General features: G+C 44.8%; 1 long non-coding RNA gene across 3 annotated transcripts; it reads right to left on the bottom strand.

Annotated features, from left to right (window-relative positions):
- Positions 1–763: 763 nt before the first annotated feature.
- On the bottom strand, positions 764–17,428 carry LOC128839046 (uncharacterized). Of its 3 annotated transcripts, none has more exons than XR_008445356.1 (3): positions 17,366–17,428; positions 16,172–16,414; positions 764–1,747 (listed from the first exon to the last, which is right to left on the bottom strand). It is a non-coding gene; the product is annotated as an uncharacterized LOC128839046 (long non-coding RNA). The 3 variants fall into 3 exon arrangements; XR_008445357.1 differs by lacking the exon at positions 17,366–17,428 and adding an exon at positions 16,851–16,910; XR_008445358.1 differs by lacking the exon at positions 764–1,747 and adding an exon at positions 13,268–13,765 and having other exon boundaries at positions 17,366–17,427.
- Positions 17,429–17,443: the final 15 nt, after the last annotated feature.

The following is a 17,443-nucleotide window of genomic DNA, read 5'->3' as shown; positions in this document are numbered from 1 at the left end:
CTCTCTGATTAGCAGATTCTGGAAAGGCCTGATCAGAACCTTCCCACCTATTTTAAAAAAACAACACAAAACAAAAAACCTACTCCTCAATGGGACTTGACTCTTGTTCTCTCAGTACTCAATAAGCCTTGTTTTGAACCATTAGCTTCTTGCTCCATGTCTCTTGTATTCATGAAGGTCACTTTCCTGGTAACCATCACCTCAGCCAGAAGGGTTAGTGAGTTTGGGGCATGGATGGTGGAGCCTCCTTACACTATATTCCATAAGGCTTCATTAAGTTTACACTGTAATTCACCCTCAAAGTAGGCTAGAGTTTTACCTGAAACAATCTATCCACTTACCTGTTGTACCGATGCGGCCTCTGGTGGGACACAACTGAGAGTATCAATTGCTTAGAGCAGGGCAGTTACAGCCCAAGGCTGGGTTTCTTTTACTATTAAGACACACCAAACCAGCCAAACAGAGAGGACTTCAGTCTCACCCCACTGGCTAACCAGAAGTCATACAAGCAATTCCCTCAGACACTCCAGTTTTCCAATATGACCATCAGCTCCACTCCTTATGGGGATGAATGATTATGAAAACCAATACCCCAGTAAAAGAAAAAAGGTTCTCCCAGTCCCAAAGGACTAAGTCCCAGACCCAACTCGATATACCAGTTAGATCTTATCCACAACTTACACTGTTGCCAATCCTTTAGAATCTAAAATCTAAAGGTTTATTCATAAAAAGAAAGAAATATAGATGAGAGATAGAACTGGTTAAATGGAATTAATTACCTACAGTAATAGCAAAGTTCTTGATTCAGGCTTGTAGCAGAGATGGAATAAACTGCAGGTTCAAATCAAGTCTCTGGAGTACATCCACAGCTTGGATGGGAATTCAGTCCTTTGTTCAGAGCTTTAGTTTGTAGCAAGGTTCCTCCAGAGGTAAGAAGCAGGATTGAAGACCAAATAGATGGGTTTCCAGAGCCTTTTATATCCTCTGCCATGTGGAAGGACACTCCTTTGTTCTTACTGTGGAAAATCACAGCAGCAAGATGGAGTTTGGAGTCACATGGGCAAGTCACATGTCCATGCATGACTCAGTTCTTTTACAGGGAGAGCAGCCATTGCTCACATGTTACCTTGCACATGTTACCTTGAAGGTTCCCAGGAAGACTTCTTATGTGGATTGGAGTCTCCCAAGGGCCATTGTCAGTTAAGTGTTTCTTGATTGGGCACTTAATCTGCAAATTCCTTTCTCAAGAAGCTGACCAAATGCTTCACTAATGCTACTTAGAATCAAACACATTGAGATACAAATACATAGCCAATATTCATAACTTCAACTACAAAAATAATACACAGATACAGATAGCATAATCATAACCAGGGGGAGGGATAGCTCAGTGGTTTGAGCATTGGCCTGCTAAACCCAGGGTTGTGAGTTCAATCCTTGAGGGGGCCATTTGGGGATTTAGGGGGGGATTGATCCTGCTTTGAGCAGGGGGTTGAACTAGATGACCTCCTGAGGTCCCTTCTAACCCTGATATTTTATGATTATATGATAACCTTGTCATAGACACCTCACTCGACAACCTTTGTACATGTCTGCTGCAGATATATAACAGTGGTTGCAACAATGATCTATATGGTCACCGTTCATGTCAATAATGTCACACCTGTGTTCTTCACAAAACCTCAGACATCCTCAGAAGAAAGGAGGTTCCATTCCCTCAACATCTAGAGAGCCACAATCTTTTTACCTGCAGAGAATAAAAACAATCAGGAAGTTCCCTAGACTATTTGTTGCCACAGTAGAAAGGGTCAGGGGTCAGGCTATACTATCTCTAAATGGATCTCGGGCTGTATTTTGCTCTGCTGTCAGCTAACTAATCTTCTCCCTCCTCATAGGGTAAGAGCTCATTCCACAAGAGTGCAAGTAACATCTATGGCATCACTTCAAGAGGTTCCTCTACTTGCTATTTTTAAGGCAACTACATGGAGTTCAGACCACACATTGGCTAGACATCATGCCTTGGTATAGAATTCCTCTGCTGATGCATCTTTTGGAACTGCCGTCCTTCATTCAGCTCTGCCATCTACAACTTTGCACCCTCCTCCTATTTGAGTTCTGCTGGTCAATCATCCATAGTGGAATACACATAGGAACCATTATTTGAAAACAAAGTTACTTAACTTGTAGTAACTGGAGGTTCTTTGAGATGTCATCCCTATCTCTATTCCACTACCTGCCTTCCTTCCCCTCTGCTTCGGTTTTTCTCTGATTCTCACTGGAGAGGCAGTCAGACCTCCCTGCACTTTATCTCCTTGGTCAGAGGCACATGGAGCACATGCTCACCCACAGTGGAATACAGATAGGGACCACACATGTCAAAGAAACTCCAGTTACTATAAGGTAAATAACTTTCCCTTACTGGGATAGTGTCAGGGTGGAGCTGGCTCATTAAAGGAGGAGTGGGAAGTGGGACTCAGCCCCACTTGGGCTATTTAACACTTCTCCAGGTAAAGGGAATGAGTGTTGGGGTCATGTTACAAGGGTAGCTTGTGACTATAGATGAGGCCAGCTGGGAGATATCAGGGTAGCCTATGCTCAGTAAAGGGAAAAGCTCCAGTGAAAATGGACCTGAGAGAGGATGTTCCATTGAGGAGCAGTAAAGGACCGATGAGGAGGCTATGCTCTGTACATAGGAAAAAGCTCCAGGAAGGAAAGACTGGACACTTTCCATTATGGAACAGAGTTCAATTGTTAAGGCCCCAGGGTTGGAAACCCTGATAGCAGGTGAGTGTGGGTTCTCCCTATGCTGCCACCTGTTGAGATGGTATGCCTGCTCACAACAGGGGGATGAATCAGTATTGGAGGGCTGGGAGCTGATCCAAGAGAAGGGCTAAAGACTGTCGTGGAAGAGGACAGACCCACAGAGGTGGCTATGCCCAGCAAGAATCTGAGGTAGAAGATTGGGTTGTTTACTTTTGGCCTTTGATTAACTCTGGAAGGGGGTAGACTTTGAGACTTAGCTGGAGGGCTAAGTCACCTCAGCAGTCTAACTAGCCTGGAAAGCGATGGATGACTACCAAGAGGAGAAACTGAGGCAGATGATGGGCCTGCTACAAGTAGCCACAATACAAGCCACAGAGTTCTATAATGCTGTGTCTCAGATCAAGATAGATCATCATATGCTGTCTGCATAGGCCTTTGTACTATTAAAAGTTATAGTGGTATAATCTCTACTGTATACAGATGGGATTAAATTTTCAGGTTCCTGGCCATATGGGCAATTTATCCTTGCTTGGGCAAAATGTGGCTGTCTCTTTCTCCTGATGCTACAGAAACACAGTTAACAGATATTGTCTAATGACTCTTACAATTGACCTCTCTGACAAGAATCATTTAATAGTTTAAATTATTTTAACTAAAGAAAATTAAACATTCATGAGGATAGGCCCCATGACCAAAACAAACATTTTAGTAGCATTTTAAAAATTCCTGAGGAAAAATAAGTAAATCCACTCATTTTCCCTAGTATAAAGATACATTTAGGAGCTTATGGGAGCTTGAGGACACTGGCAGACATTTTGGATAGGGTTAGGAAATACTTTGAGAGAGAGTGAAAATCCTACAATGTGATGTAACTCAGCCTTAATAAAAATAATTTTGTAATTGTTTCCTTATTGATATTGATTTTAGAAGGCATGCCAAAGTATGCTTCCTTTGGAGCACAATATGAAAACTAATTTTTCTAAAAGCTATGCTACTTTGGGTATTTCTAAGGTGCCTATCACCTGTGCCTAGGCCCTGCATGAAGTTACTTGGATGCACAACTTCCAAAAAAATGTTTTTTCTACTTTCTAGGGGTAGGGTGTGGATATGTTTGTGTGCAAAGTTTTTTTCTAGGCAAAAGACGGTATTATACTGACAAAGGGCTTAAAGATGAATGCACACGGACTCATTCTGACAAACAATGCTTTCAGGCCTCTCCAAGAGCTGGTGAATCTCAATAAGAGCTACTCAATCTCCCTCTTTGACACAGTCATTTCATTATCTGCTTCAGCCATTTATAATTCCTTATGCTTTTTTCTAATTGAGAGCCGAACCTGGAAATCCTGCTATTATTCTTCCTGTATGAATCATTTATGGAAAGGTCACTTTGGCACCTGCTGTTGATCTGTGGCTTGACATCTCTTCTATCCAATTTTCCAGTTCACATATCTCTATTGTGGTTAATGTTTGTTTTTTCCTCACTGGCCAGTTTCAGATCAATGAAGTTACTTTCCACTGGTTCTGACCCTTGAGATTAATAGTTTTTAACTCTGTTAACAGTTCCCACTGCTTTAAAAAAAAAAAAAAAAAAAAAAAGCAAACTTAAACAGAGCCAGGCTACATCTTGAAGACATAAAATATGAAGTGGCATACTTCCACCTGAGCATTTTTTCTGCTATGTTTCCTAGAGAAACATCTAGGAATATCTGATCTCACTGAGGAAGGGGAAAAAAATGTGTGTTATCAATCTCCCTGCTAATCTTGAAATAGTGCATGCCAAAATGGTGAAGCTATATTTTGAGCGATGTATTCAATTATTAGGTGAAATACGTGATCTATATACTAGAGAAGCATGTGGAGGCCCCAATAAAGATCAGGGCCCTATGGGGCTGGACACTCTATACACACATCGTGAGAGAAGGTCCCTGTTCCAGAGAGTTTACAGTCTAAAGAGACAGAACCAACCCAGGAGTATGTCTGGGTGAGGGGGGGGGGGGGGAACAGAGAGGTGAAGCATGCCCAAGTTAGCATACAAGATCTGTGGCAGAGCCAAGAATAGAACCCAGGTATCCTGAGTCCTAGACCACTGCCATATCCACTGGACTGCGCTGTCTCAATTGTACATACCATGTTATGAATATGGGAGGGATTATCAGGGGTGAAAGTAATTTAAAGGATTTACCGATATGCTGGAGTCCTGAACGGGGTGTGTGGCCTCCACTGGAAGAAGCGGGGCCTTTCAAGATTTAAAGGCTCTGGGGCTCCGGCTGGGGCTGGGAGCCCCAGGGCCTTTAAATCACACCAGAGCTACTAGCTGCAGAGGCTCAGGGGTGAATTAAAGGGCCTGGGGCTCCGGCCACCATGGCACTCCGGGCCCTTTAAATCACCACGGGAGCCCGGCTGCCGGAGCTCCGGCGGCACTTTAAAGGGCCTGGGGATCCCGGCAGTGGCTGGAGCCCTGGGCCCTTTAAATCACCGCCACGGAAGCTGGTCCAGTCCAGCATGGCGTACTGGCTCTTGCGGTTATGCTGTACTGGATCGGCTTACTTTCACCTCTGGGCATTATGTAAATGAATTTATGTAATGTTATTGTAGGGAAGACTATGCTAATATTAATAGCATGAACTAAGTGTTTCCAGAAGCCTATGCAGATCTGACTACACTGAATGTTTATGCAATTAACATTTGTGCCTTCTCTCTAAACGGTGTACATCCTAAATGCTTACCAGACTTTAGAGACACAGTGGGCAAACAAAACCAAACCAGAGGACAAGGGGGTGTGAGATAAAAGAATGAAAGAACCTACATAGCACTTAGCTACCCATTTGGCAAATGTAGCTATGCAAACACAGGGTCTATAATATGAGTCTCTTTGCTGGAGGCTGTACCTTTAGATGTGCCTATTTGCTGTGGGGGAGGGCTGTCAGTCAAGTCAGGCCCCTTTTTCCAGAGTGAATAGCATACTGGGTGCTTGCTTTCTCATGGAGCCTTCTTTCAATCACCCTGACAGAGTACAGTGTGTGGTTTACTTCTTGAGGACACAAATAATAAAGAAAATAACTAGTGACCAGGATGGGATGGTACAAACAGCACCAGTGATTACACATGTAATACTGATAACGCAGTCTGTTTGTTAATTTCTTAGTACTGACTATTGTGAACTGACTCACAACTCTGCCCCTCAGCAAGCAGGAAGTGGACTCTTTATATTTTAAGATGTAGTATGAACAAAGTAGAGCCAGAAACATTTCCCCCTTTATATACAACTACTTAACTATCCCTTGCCTTTTAGGAAGTTTTTCTCTTTTGTTGAGTTGTATGTCACCTGAAATGGCCTATACATGAAAGCACCATTTTTACACACACACACTAATCTCAATACACTTTCACATGATATATAATGATATTCTTTCTGTACAGATTCAGATATTGACCTTTTAGGCTTATATTCATGACACTTTAAATAGATGATCTATTACTCAACTCTCTCCAGCCTTACTATTATATGTGCTCTAGGGCACACTTCGCTACAGCTTCCACTGAATGCATATAACAGGTCAACGTGGCTACAGGAATGCCACAATATAAAACCTAAAAAAATGTAGCGGGTCTTAAAACAAGTGTCCCTTTTACTTAACCAGTGCATAGGCCTTGTGCTGCTTCTGCACAAGGATGAATTTCAATCCGAGGCTGTTTTGTATCCCAGAAATGCTAACTAGCACTTTTTCCATAGGCCAGTGCTCCCTCTACTGGCAAAATGGCATGTTGCATTTACAATATTTAAAATACAGCGATCCTTTAAGATGAAATCCTACTGCTAATAAATAAGAGGTGATACAGTTCAGTTTGCACCTTCTAAAGGAGACTTTCAGCCAGACTACATGGTGTAATCCCGATAAGTGCCAGTTTTAAAGATTCTGACTCTCACGTAAAACATCACTTTACTAGCTGCAGACAGTAAAGCACTAACACACAAGGACTAGATTTCTTACAACTATAATATTGCCTTTCTATTTTTGTGTGCCATCCATCCTAGAAAAAAAACCAGGAGAGCACAATAAAGGAAAGATAGGAGGAGGAGGGTTGAGTATGTTGAAGAGGCATTGGCAAGTCAATAAAAATAATCGTGGTTATGTATCAGTTTTTGTTTTGGAATGAGGAAAATATCAGTTTTGATTTTATCTTGAAAAAGATCAAGATAGATAGTCTATCTGTTGTGAAGCAGACTTGTAAATTAAAATTAATAGATTGACCAAAAGGGACCATTGTGGTCATTTATTTTGACCTCCTGCAGAACACAGGCCATAGGATATCCCTGAATTGATTCCTCCTTCAAGTCCAATAGCCGTGGCTGACTTACAACATATCTTTTAGAAAAGCGTCCAATCTTGATTTAAAAATATCCAGCAATGGAGAATCCACCACAGTCCCTGATAAATTGTTCTAGTGATTAATTACTCACTTTAAAAAAATTCACTTTATTTCTAGACTGCATTTTCTTTGCTTTAACTTCCAGCGATTGGATAATGTTATTCTGTTTTCTCTTAGATTGAAGAGCCATTTGTTACAGTTCAGGGTAACTGCACTTTTCTTTCCCCTCAGTGGTCCAGCAACAGCACCCACTGGCAAGCTTCCAGCTCCCCAGCCATCACCTCATCTCTCTCTCCCTTTTGACCAGGGCATTGCCAGGTTGAACATAGAATATTAGGGATGGAAGAGACCTCAGGAGGTCATCTAGTCCAATCCCCTGCTCAAAGCAGGACCAACCCTAACTAAATCATCCGAGCCAGGGCTTTGTCAGGGCCGTAAAAACCTCTAAGGATGGAGATTCTACCACCTCCCTAGGTAACCCATTCCAGTGCTTCACCACCCTCCTAGTGCAATAGTGTTTCCTAATATCCAACATCGACCTCCTCCATTGCAACTTGAGCCCATTGCTTCTTGTCCTGTCATCTGCCACCACTGAACAACCTAGCTCCATCCTCTTTAGAACCCCGCTTCAGGTAGTTGAAGGCAGCTATCAAAACACTTCCCTGCCTTCACTGTGTTATTCCCCAGAAAACAGAGTCTGCCTAAGCAGGCCTGCTTTGCTTCTGTCCTCAGAACACTGTATAATTGCCCCAGTTATAGGTCACCCTGCAGTTTGTTCTAAGCAAGCCTATTTTATTCCTAATGAGAGAGGATTACAGAGAAAACAACCTTAAAAACAATTAAAAACCTACATGAATACCAATAAACTCACCAGAGATCCATCTCCTCCATCGTGTCTGGCAGAAACAGTCCTTCAAAACCCCAACCAGTGTTTTCCTGTGGTCTTAAATTAATCACACCCTTTGCTCAGACTGAGAACCCAGTCTTACAGGGAGCTGGGTAGACCAAAGTCCTTCCAAATCTTTCCTAAGGATTGGTACCCACCTTCGGTTGTGCCCATTTCCTGTATGAGAGCAAAAGCCCTAAGTCAGCTCACCACCAGGCTATTTATCTCAACATCCTTTCTTTGTCTGGTGGTTTCTGGCAAATCCAGTCTGAACCTCTGAAGAATAGGTGATCAGTCAGAGAGTAGGTCCCCTCCCCAGGGCAAAGTTTCAAAGGGCTGATAACATGAAGAATTACATTAGCATAACTCCTCCTCCAGGAGAAGTTACATACAATCTCATAAAACAAACACTTGCATTTTAATACAATGGACCCCAGCAGTATTAAACTTAATTCAGTCAGGTTTACTCAAGATATTGCATATGTCACACCATCTACTCTATTATCTAATTTTTGTTCCCCATGGTGGTGCTTACAGACTGTGATCAAATAAGATGGGAATAAATTTGGGGCAGATTTTTAAAAAGTCAAAACCAATTGTTTCCACTTTTATGCATGCAATTACCATGCACATGAGTTGGGATGAGGAGGTTTGGGGGCATGCTTGTATAGACAGATATCCATTTAACAATGTGTATGTAATGCCTGTCAAAAAAATACCACCACAATTTTGGTTAATACAAACCTAATTGCATAAAAAAACCAGTGAAACCTGTTTACAAAAGCCACTGAAGGACCTGTATAAGCTGGTGGTCAACTTGTCTAGGAGAAATAGGATTTTTAAAAACACGGCCCAAATAAACGTTAAAGATTACATCAAAATGGTTACTTGTCAAAGTGGAGTGCATCTGACATGTACCATTGTCTAGCCTCTCCTTAGTGCAGGACTAACAACCCAGGGTCACTTTTTTGTAGTACTGTATTAAAAATAAGTCAGAGGTGCTGCCACCTACATAGACTTGACACACAAAGTAGCATGTTCAGAGGCAATTTACAGTGGTGTATATAATGATACAATGATGTAATGACCACACTGTATTTCTCACTAAACTGTTATTGAAAGAAATGCATCACAGTCCTGTGCAATACTGTTTTTCTACTATAAAGTATCCTGTGCACTCTTGAGCTCTTTGAATTTCAACAGGGGATTTTATTTCACTGTTTTGTAATAGAGCAATATAGCTGCTTCACATCAACTAAGCTGACTATTTACTAAAAAAAATTATTAGTGTGGTATGACAGCCAATATTAATGGACAAACTTCTGCTGAAAACTGTCTCCATCTAAACCAATGTCTCCTTTCATAGCACAGTATGTCAGACTCAATTCAGTCACTGGGAATTACTGGTTGAAATTCTATGCAGGAGGTCAGGCTAGAGGATCATAAAGGGTACTTTCCAGTACCAGGTTTACAATGTCATCATAGCACTGGGCCCACAGGCAGAAGGGAAGGTCAGCTCCTTCAAGGGGGCCATTACTCCATGCTTTTATGACTTCCCTGAAATACTTCCAATCACAGCCCAGAATTACTAGATAAGATAGAGTGGGAGCCAAACCTTCTATTACCATTTCTGTGCAATTTCCCACTCTTAGCTGTGTCTCCCTTGTGGGATACAGGCGTATATCCCTGTGTATGCATCAGAGATATATGATGTCCCCATGAATGTCCCGAGGGCCTGATAGCTGTTCCCTAATCAACATTTGGCCGCAGTCTGAGTCTACTTGAGCTGGCAATTCTACCTGGTTAATTCATACTCAGGCTAACATCTTTACTGGGCCTCTTTTCTGAGCCCTAGTGCATGGGCAGCGCGTGAACCACCAGCGGGGGGAGGCTAGCCTCCATCCCTGTCCCTTCTGCCCCCCTGCTGGAGACCAGAGGCCCTCCCCACCACAGAGGCCGGCTCCCCCACCCCAGGCTAATGCCCTCAGCCTCCCACCCCAGGCCCAGAGTAGGCGGCACAGTCCCAGCCCCTCCCACCCAATGCGGGGAGAGCATGCAGCATGGCCCAAGCCTGGGCCACCCCAGGAGACTGGAGCCACGCCAAGAGGAAGCAGGGGGGACCACACCTGGCTCTTTGGGGAGGCACTGTCCCCCCCAGCCTATGATACCCGCTGCCCATGCCTTAGTGTCAGATGTTTAAGCCTGCCCATATTTGCAATCCATGAAGGGGAAGTCGCAGTGGAAATGACCCCATTCTCCATATGCAAAACAGCTTCCCATTGAGGAACCCACCCTGTTCCTCTGCTTCCCAAGTGGCTGTTGTGTGTCTGAGGAGAGCTCACCTTTGGAACTGGGCTTTTCTCTGGCCATGTGAGGCCAGATCTCTGTGGTCTTGCCATAGCTACTGGTCATCCACAGAGCTGAGCTAGGTATATGGTTTCCAAGAGGCCACTGTCCTCATCTGGCTCATAGGTCCATAGGCAGCAGTCCCCTGGGACGAGTGGCTTCAGGCCTCAGAGTTCTAAGGGCTGGGCCTGCTGCTGCCATATAATTCTTTGTCAGATTCATGTCGTCAATAAACATCTCTGATCTGTCGCAACACCCACTCCTGTCCTCCAGCCAGGTAGATCTGCATAAACTGTTCCGGTATTATCTGCTCAGCCATCTGCTCCCCAGTTCAATTTTTGGGTTGGAGCCATTGCCAACAATATTCCTTAAGGCTCTGGGCCACTGCTCAAGGTCTAGCATCTCTCCCAATGGATTTTGGCCATGATTGGGCTTGAAGATGACCCAGATCTTCCTCCTCACCTTTGAGTGGATCACCATTGCAGCATGGTGGCCGCCTGAGTACTGGGCTATTTTGTTGGCATCCTATCAGATTGGGCTTGGCTCAAGCTGTGTATCTGAGCCTCGATGCCATAGCTGCTCAAGGCTATGCATGGGTCTTCTACATCACAGCCAAAAAACATCGACTGTGCTTTCACCTCAGGCCTCTGGACCTCCAGTACCAAGCATTCTGATAAGATTCATAGCATAATCTTGTGTGGCCATGGCATAAAGGCCCTGGTATGCAGCTTGAGCTGGCCTGGTCAAAGAGGGTGCCAACAAAATAGCCCAGTGCTTGGCTAGTCAAGCTGTAGTAGTCATCTGCTCAAAGATGATGCTTACGGGTCAGCTTCAGGCCTCAACTTTGTGAGTTTTATCTAGGGTGACCAGACAGCAAATGTGAAAAATTGGGACAGGGAGTGGGGGGTAATAGGAGCCTATATAAGAAAAAGACCCAAAAATCAGGGCTGTCCCTATAAAATCGGGACATCTGGTCACTCTAGTTTTAGCAGAAGAATTGGGCCTGGAGTGGCACTGAGAAGCCCTGCTGCAGGGTTTGTGTTTGCCCCCTGGGATGGTACAGAGGGTTACCATTTGCTGGACCAGGCGCTGTTACTGTTCTTGCACTGCCAACTCCCAAATGAGCTGCTATTGTGGTCATTATGCTGCTTGCTGTTGTTGCTGGCTGGCTATTTGTTGGCACTGCTAGTTCTGCTGCTGCTGGGCCACATGTTGGTGGTGGCTGCGCACAGTGGTGCCAGTAGAAATCCTTTCTTGCCGGTAATGCACTCATGGGAGGGACACAGGGGGGTACACGTGACCTCCCCGCGTAACCCTCCATGTGACTCCTTCCTGCCCCCCCCCCCGACATCCCCCTTTGTATATACAAACATCAACGTGCTTAACTACTCACTTTCCCCCCAAATATGTAAGTATTCAGTCTGTTTATATAGAATATGGGAGTTGGGTAAGGAGCCATTTCAGCATATGTAGGACTTATTAAAAGAATTTTTAAGAAGAACTGTATCCTAAACTGCATTATGGTATTGTACCCAAACATTGCATTTCAATGGAGGATTCAACTTCCTTTATAGAAACAGACTCCTGAAACTCTTACCAGTCCACAAAAGGGGTCCATTGTCATGCAAATAGTCTCATTGTCTTCAATGGGATTGATCAAATGATTAAAGGTTTACAGGATTAGGTTCCCAGTTTGTAAATTGTTCTGGATGAAACTGACAATGCCTGAGCAGGGATAAAATGGAAGGTGCTCTCAGGGATTGGGAACTGGTTAAAAGATAGGAAACAAAAGGTAGGTATAAATGGTCAGTTTTCAGAATGGAGAGAGGTAAAGAGTGGTGTCCCCCAGGGGTCTGTTCTGGGACCAGTCCTATTCAACATATTCAAAAATGATCTGGAAAAAGGGGTAAACAGGGAGGTGGCAAGATTTTCAGATGATACAAAATTACTGAAGATAGTTAAGACCCAGGCAGACTGCGAAGAGCTACAAAAGGATCTCTCAGAACTGGGTGACTGGGCAACAAAATGGCAGATGAAATTTAATGTTGATAAATGCAAAGTAATGGACATTGGAAAGCATAATCCCAGCTATACATATAAAATGATGAGATCTAAATTAGCTGTTACCACTCAAGAAAGATCTTGGAATCATTGTGGATAGTTCTCTGAAAATATCCACTCAATGTGCAGCGGCAGTCAAACAAGCGAACAGAATGCTGGGAATAATTAAGAATGGGATAGATAATAGGACAGAAAACATCACGTTGCCTCTATATAAATCCATGGTACGCCCACATCTTGAATACTATGTGCAGATGTGGTCTCCCCATCTCAAAAAAGAGATATTGGAATTGGAAAAGGTTAAGAAAAGGGCAACAAAAATTATTAATGGTTAGGTCACTAGGTCCCAGCTGTCTCCCTTCTTTGGGTCCCTCTCCGTCAATCACTCCAGCTAGGATAGTCCATCTTTTAGTAGGTAGTGATGCAGACCTCAAGCTGGGTCATCAATCGCTCTCTTCCAAGGTAAGAATTCAACAAAATATATACAGTCCAATGTTCCTCTAATGCTTTCTCAGGAGCCCAGACTATGGGCGACTTTGTTACTCCTCTCCCTTGCTTGAGCTAAACTAGGTGACAGCTCCCTATCACCCCAGTCTGTTAGCCAGCCAATCTCCTCAGAAGCTCTGCCAGCTTTTACTTTACCTTGCAGGTAACATTTTATCCATTCTAGTCCCCGAGCTCCCCTGGAAGAGCATTCCTCTGCAGTATCCCACCTCCTGTCACTGGACACTCACAGAAAATACCAAGTCTGCTGTCTCCAAGGAGACAGTATATGCACCATCCTGCTAGCTCAGTTGAGGATTCAGACTTTAGTATTACAACACTGAGAAGAACTAATAATAAAACCAAGAATAAGTTTATTAATAAAGAGCAGATTAAAGTGACACTAAGCGAAGATAACAGAAACAGTCATGGTTACAAATGAAAAACAACAAAAAAGCACTTCTACAAGATTAAAACTTAACTATCAAAATAATCTTATCTATAACTTTTCCTGTAGTCCTTACTAGTATTCAGTCATACCAGGATTCACATTTTCATGTTTTCCCTATACCCCACAAGAGGGTTCCTCCGTAAATAGATAATCATCTCTTTCCCCCCTCATCTTCTTACAGTCCAGTACATTCCTTTGCAATGTACTCTTTGAAGCACACACCTGACAAAGTTCCACTCCCCCGTTGTGTGTTCTTCTGGGTGCAGATACCATGCGGTCTATGTTGGTACTCTGTTAATTTGCTTTTCCTGTTGCCTCACTACGCAAAGATAGTCCCCATTGTCTTTGGCTAACCGGGCTTAATTTACCGTAGGAGACATGGAGATAACTACCTCCTGTCCTGTCTGGAGGAAAACCAAACAGAGAGAAAAACCGGTTACAGATCTTAAAGCATAATATCAGTAAGTATCCCTAATTCCTCTTATGTTGATACATACATTTCACATTGATATTAATAACCAGTATATTAGAAGTAATGCTATGATTTAGTCACGGGTATTTTTAGTAAAAGTCACAGACAGGTCACGGGCAATAACCAAAAAGTCATGGCCAGTGACCTGTCCATGACTTTTACTAAAAATACTCCTAACTAAATCTTAGGTGCTGAGGGCAGGTGTGTGTGCTCCAGAGGACGCTGCTGCTGTGGCTCCTGGGGGTGGGGGGCAGCCCGAGGCACTGGCACTGCTCCTGGGCAAGGGGCATCCCAGGGCCCCGCCACCACCACTGCTGCTGCTCCAGGCGGAGAGAGGCCTGGGGCCCCGCTGCTGCCACCACTCGGGCTGGGAGGCGGTCCGTGGCCCACTGCACAGGATGGAAGCAGTGGAAAAAAGAACTGTATCTGTAAATACAGCTGAGCTAGAGTATAAAGATGAGAAAATGAAGATAAAGCTATTTTACCATCTTACCAAGGAAGAAAAGGATGAGTAAGGAGTGAGACACTGGCGCTAGGAATAATGCCCAAAACTCTGCCACAGCTGATAAAGGTCTCTGAGTACTGTGACCCCTAGACACATTGATACTGTAATCAGAGAGAGTGATTTTTACTCACAACCAGGAATCTGAAGAAGGAATAGTTACTTAAGTTATGGAGTTTAGAACTCTGGCACCCACATGTAACTTTGTAAATATTAAAGATTTCCTAATTAGAGACAGATGTTTGTGGAACTCATGATTACAGGTTACAGAGAGATTGAGAGAAACAGTTCTAAACCTAGAGAAGTGCTTGCAACTAGCAAGGACTGTCAAGGGAAAGGATCAAAACAATGACAGCCTCTCATGCAGAACAAGCACACAAACTCAAGTGAAAGGAAGCAAGACTGAGACAGACTTACTGAGAAAGCAGAAATCATGGTCCAGTGTGCATAATGTGGAAAGCAACATGAAAGGCAAAAAGAAAAATGCCCAGCCTTGGGCAATGGTAAAAGGGGCATGGGAGAGAGAACCATGCAATGCTGCACCTACCCAGGAAGAAAAGAGTAGCAGCAGCGATTGAGGATGTAGAGACTTCTAATGAAGAGGATGGCTGTGGTGTGGCTTTAGCAGATCCAAAGACTCATAATATACACATGCTGCAGAAGAAGGCTGTCAGTCATTCAACTGTCATATTTTTAGCTATATTAGGTCTGTGACCAATTCAATGCTGCAATGTAAACCCCACAACACTGATAAACAACATTATTAGACTGGAGAAATGTGATCAGGTGATGGTTATGTGCCATCCTGAGGCCAGTGGGCAAATGCAGACTGCTGATAACAAACAAGAGATGTTATCAGTTGGAGTTTAGAGAAGTTGACACGCTGCTGAGTCGCAGACCAGTGCAAGCCTTGGATTTAGTCACAGTACAACAGCAGAATATCCTCACCAAAAGAGAAAAGGAAGAACAGTCCCCTGGACCCTGACCAGCATTTTTACAGAATACAAGTGCGTATTTCAAGGCTGCTGACACCAAAGGACAAACAGCAGTTAGAAACATTCGCTGCATGTGGCATGAGTGTGTGGTTAGGATACTTATCCAAGACAGGGGAGATCCTGGTTCACATTCCTCCTCTGCCTAATGAGGAGAATGGATTTGAACAGGGATTCCCCACATCTCAGGTGAGTACCCTACCCATTGTACTATGGGACACTTTGATGTGGGTCTCCCTCAATCTCTTTTGTTGAAGCTGATCACTTTAATTAAACAACTGAATAATTAAATATTAATTGGGCCATAGAGTGAGAATCACTCTAGAATCTTTTCAGAAAATGGCAGGCCCTTCTTGGAAGGGACATTGCCATTGGTAAACCATAGCTTGCTGCAAATGGGGGATTAGCTGGTGGATCTTTTCTGCTACACCAATAGCAAAACAATGGCCTTGTTCTTCTGTGACTTTATCGTTAACTTTCTTGTTGTGGCTTATTAGTTAAATTGTAATCGCTTTGGGGCAAATGATTTATGTGTGTACAGTCTCTAGTATAAAGGTGCTCCAATCCTGGTTCTATACAGTGTAATTTTGTCTCATAGAAGCGAGAGAGGAATGAGGCCTCTTGTGGGCCGTGTGTACACCTTCACCCTCATATAAGTATCCTGAGTCACATGGAGATTGTCCTCTCCTGAGACAGCTTTGCATTGGCACACAGTGGCTCTTTCTGGTGCTGCATCTTGAGGGGATAGTATTTCAAGATGTGGTGGTGTCATGCTGCAGTTTTGTTAGCCTATCAGCTCCAGGAACTTTGCAATCATGTGGGCCCTTCAGCGGGACCCCCTTACCACTCAGCAGCTCTGCTGTCAGAAGCTTGCTTCACACAGCTCCTCCCGGCTGTAGATCTCAGAGCGCTTTCCAGGGACTCTCTGAGGCAGAGAGAGGTGAAGAGGTGGAAGCTCAGGGAGTCACAGACAGGGCTAGGAGCGACCAGAGCACAGGAATGGCTCTCTCACACGCCAGTGCTTTGACCGCAGTTGGCACCACCCATTGGCACTGACTCCATGGGTGCTCTGGGGCTTAAGCACCCACTGAAAAACAAAAGGAGAGGAGTGTTCAACACCCATAAGCCAGTCATAGATGGCGCATGACTCTTGTGATTAGGGAGGCACTGGGCGGGAGCGCTGGAAGCTCCCTAGAAAGGGGGGCACCAACACCCAGACCGTGGCTCCAAATCCCCCATTTCGCCCCACGGCCGTAGCCTCTGCTCAGCCTCCTCCCCCTAACGCCCCACCCACGTTCCCACTCCGCCTCTTCTTGCCCATGCTCCATCTCTTCTGCCACGGTGCCCCCCCCCACGCCTCCTCCAATGGAAATCATGGACGGCGAGTTCTATGGGCCCTTGGTGCCTAGGCACCAGCACTGTATGAAGCTGGGTCTCTCCCTCGGCCTCGCCTTCTGCCTCCAGGCACCCCCACACACACATGTCCCCAGGGCCATTTAAAACAGCCTGGGGCCCCCACTCACCACCTGCAGCGCAGTGGAGCTGAGCAGCTTCCTGTCTGTGGTCCCTGGGCGGAGTGGATCTGTGTCCTGCCCCAAGCACCCCTGCAGCCAATAGGAAGCTGCAGCGGCAGTGCCTGGGGTAGTAGTGCATGGAGACCCCCAGTAAGCACTGAAACCCCCCACCCTCTCCCAGAGCCTGCACCGACACCCCTTTCCCACAGCTCCCCTCCCGCCCCCAAACTCCCTCCTAGAGCCTGCACCCCCACCCCTTCCTGCAACCAATCTCCTACCACAGCCCAGGGCCTGCACCCCAGACCTCCTCCCCCCCCCCCGCGCCCTCCCAGAGCTTCAGGCAGGTGGGGGTGGAGTTTGGGGGGGGCAGGCTCTGGGCGTTCTGGGCACCACTAAAATTTCTACAATCCTGCCGCCCCCGATGCCAATGACACCTATTCAATAACTAGAACGTGAATGAAGTGTATACATATGCTTCCCCGTCCACCCCAAACACACACTCACACCTCTTCTAAAGCACCCACCAGGAAAAACGAAAGTCAGCGCCTGCAGCCCCAGACGCGCTGCTCAGCTGCTTGAGTCAATACACTACATTTCCCAGA

The sequence above is a fragment of the Malaclemys terrapin genome, chromosome 6 (assembly GCF_027887155.1).
Source record: "Malaclemys terrapin pileata isolate rMalTer1 chromosome 6, rMalTer1.hap1, whole genome shotgun sequence".
Lineage (NCBI taxonomy): Eukaryota > Metazoa > Chordata > Testudines > Emydidae > Malaclemys > Malaclemys terrapin.
This window is presented reverse-complemented; position numbering and strand designations above follow the sequence as displayed.